Source organism: Dendrobates tinctorius, unplaced genomic scaffold, assembly GCF_039654945.1.
Source record: "Dendrobates tinctorius isolate UK_male_01 unplaced genomic scaffold, ASM3965494v1 ptg000075l, whole genome shotgun sequence".
Classification (NCBI taxonomy): Eukaryota; Metazoa; Chordata; class Amphibia; order Anura; family Dendrobatidae; genus Dendrobates; species Dendrobates tinctorius.
Genome location: NW_027361743.1, coordinates 19,625,328 through 19,628,516, shown reverse-complemented (window position 1 = coordinate 19,628,516; position 3,189 = coordinate 19,625,328). Strand labels below are relative to the sequence as shown.

At 56.1% G+C, this 3,189-nt stretch overlaps 1 protein-coding gene across 3 annotated transcripts in view; it reads left to right on the top strand.

Annotated features, from left to right (window-relative positions):
• The window catches only part of IFT88 (intraflagellar transport 88), a 141,777-nt gene that overhangs the window by 58,281 nt on the left and 80,307 nt on the right, over window positions 1-3,189 (top strand). The window lies entirely within an intron of this gene.

Sequence of the window (3,189 nt, the reverse complement as noted above, 5' to 3'; positions counted from 1 at the left end):
CTTGGGCGCACGTCATTTCCGGCGCCGCCCCCGTCACCAGCCGGGCATGGGGAGGCGGGCGGCCGGGGTAGCGGTCGGGCGGACCGTTTCTAAATTTAGCCCGCGGCTTCGGCCTGGGCCACGGGTGGAAGCGCCGCCCTGCGCGTGACGTCATTTCCGGCGCCGCCCCCATCTCCAGGGCGGGCGCCGGATTAAATTGAGGCCCCGGCGGCAAGGCAGGGTAGGCCGCGATAACAGAAGAATCGCAGCCTACCAGGAGTGAGGCAGGCGAACTGGAGCACGGGGAGAGACGCGCAAGAGCGGGTAAGTGCGACCCCCGTCCCGGAGCCACACTAGGGCGCTACAGGGTTACCCTCCTCCCCCTCCTCCTACCCCCCCCCAACCATTAAGGGATTTTTTGTGTGTGGGCCGACGCCAGCAGTATGTCTGGAAAAGGAAAAACGCACACGTTCCTTTATGCCGCATGCGTTTCCTGTGGGGTTATGTTCCCACGAGCGCAGACTATTAAGTTATGTGAAGCCTGCGACTCCGAACGCGCCCAGGAGCCCTCCCCTGCGACAGAGCCCAGGGGTCTGGATCCCCCAGAATGGGCATTATCACTCTCTCGGTCCATGGTTTCGCTCACGAAGGCGATTGAGACCCTTCAGGCCCCGGATAGGGGTAGAGACGACGACTCACCTGTTTGGGAGGGGTCATCCACCTCACAAGAGCCTCCGGCCTGCAGGGGCCGCACACTCACTAGGCAGACGCACAGGAAAAGAACCCGTACTGCGTCTCCAGGCCCCTCCGGTGCCTCAGCATCCGTGAGTGCGGCATCTCGCTCACCGTCACCATTTTCTGGGTGCGAGCTGAGTTCAGGTGATGACTTGGAAGAATCCTTGGACCTGGATACCCCGGGGTACCGGGAGACGGTAGACAGTCTTATTGAAGCAGTCAATCAGACTCTGGGGATTGACGATGATGTCTCCCTAACCGCAGGTCATAAGGTATCCTTTAAGAAGACCAGGAGACCACATAGAGTGTTTAGCACTCATCCTGAGTTCGAGGATATAGTGCAGCGGCATAGGGAACGTCCAGACAAACGTTTTTCAGGACAAAAAACGCTGGAAACGAGATATCCGTTCGCATCGGAACTTTGTAAAAAATGGACAGAATCTCCGGTAGTGGATCCCCCAGTATCACGCCTGGCTTCAAGGTCCTTGTTGTCAGTACCTAGCGGTTCTTCCATTAAGGACCCCACGGATCGACTCATAGAAGGTTTAGCTCGCTCGGTGTATGAGGCATCGGGATCAGCGCTCTTTCCTTCTTTTGCGGCAACGTGGGTAGCCAAAGCCATGATGTCATGGTCAGATTCTTTAAGCAAGGTCCTACAGGATAGAGATTTGCCGACGGAAGTGGCTGAGATAGCAAGTCAGATCGCGATGGCGGGTGACTATTTAATTAATACATCCTTGGATGCGGCTAATGGCGCGGCTCTAGCGGCAGCAAATGCAATAGCCATTAGGAAAGCCTTGTGGTTAAGGTTATGGCGGGCTGATTCTATTTCTAAGAAGTCTTTGACTTCCCTGCCTTTTCAGGGTAATCGGCTATTTGGGGAGAAATTAGACAAGCTCATTTCAGATGCTACAGGGGGAAAAAGCAGCTTCCTTCCACAGCAAAAGACTAGGCCGCCTTTTCTTCAACCTCAGGCACGCTTTCGAGCATTTCGCACCCCCGGGTGGATGGCAACGGCCAGTACCTCCGCCCCAGCGCGCTATAGCCAAGACAAGGAGCGTCAGGTCACGTATAGAACCAACCCGCTGGGTAGGATGCGGAGCCGCCCGCCCAGATCAAGGGGGGCCAGGTCCCATAAGCCCTCAGCGAAATCACTCGAGGCATCTAGTACCAGAGGACAGCAGAGTAGGCGGACGTCTGCGCAGGTTCTGCCACGTCTGGGTCGCAGTGGCGCGCGACGCATGAGTGGCAGAATTAGTGTGTTCCGGGTACAAAATAGAGTTTGTCAAAGATCCGCCAAGACGATTTTTTCTTTCCCGGCTTCCCAAAACGGAATCCCGGGCAGAGGCATTGCTAGGGGCCATCGAGGTGTTGCAGCGCAACGGGGTCATTGTCCCTGTACCAGAGTGCGAGAAGTCCCAAGGATTTTATTCCAATCTGTTCGCAGTCCCCAAGAAGGACGGAACAGTAAGGCCAGTTCTGGACTTAAAGCTCCTGAACAGGTTCATCAGGGTCAGGCGTTTTTGCATGGAATCTCTCCGGTTGGTCATGTCGTCCATGGAGCACGGAGAATATTTGGCCTCGATCGATGTCCAGGATGCCTACCTGCACATCCCTATTTTTCCCCCGCATCAAAGGTTCCTTCGGTTTGCAATCGATGGCCGGCATTTTCAATTTGTGGCCCTACCTTTCGGGTTGGCCACGGCCCCCAGAATATTCACGAAAGTGATGGCGGTCGTCATGGCCATTCTACATTCTCGGGGCATAGTGGTTTTGCCGTACTTAGACGACCTCTTAGTAAAGGGGCCGTCCTTTCGGGCATGCGAGGAGAATGTCAGCATCACACTGGATACCCTATCTCGCCTAGGATGGTTGATCAACGGGAAGAAATCATCCCTTACCCCAGCTCAGAGGATTCTATTCCTGGGGATGATTTTCGACACTTCCTGAGGGTTGGTAATTCTCCCTCAGGACAAGGCTCGGGTGCTCCGGCAGGGAGTCCGAAGTCTTCAACAACCGGGCCCTCGCACTATCTGGTTCGGGATGAGGGTTCTAGGAAGGATGTTGGCGGCGATGGAAGCAATTCCGTTTGCTCAATTTCATCTCCGTCCCCTGCAGCATGCTCTCTTAGCGGCTTGGGACTGGAGTACGTTCTCCCTCGATCATCAGTGCAGGCTGCCCTCTCAGGTTCGATGGGCGCTTCAGTGGTGGACACGCGACTTCTCTCTTCGTCAGGGGAAGCCCTTTCCCCCAGATCATTGGTTGGTGATCACGACCGCTGCGAGTCTTTTTGGCTGGGGGGCAATCTTCCGGCATCACACGGCCCAGGGGCAATGGTCGCCTCAGGAGGCTCGTCTTCCGATCAACCTGTTGGAGATTCGAGCAGTGCGGTTGGCGCTGCAGCGTTTTCAGCACTTGCTAGCAGGACGCCCAGTTCGGGTTCAGTCAGACAACGCCACGGCAGTGGCGTATGTG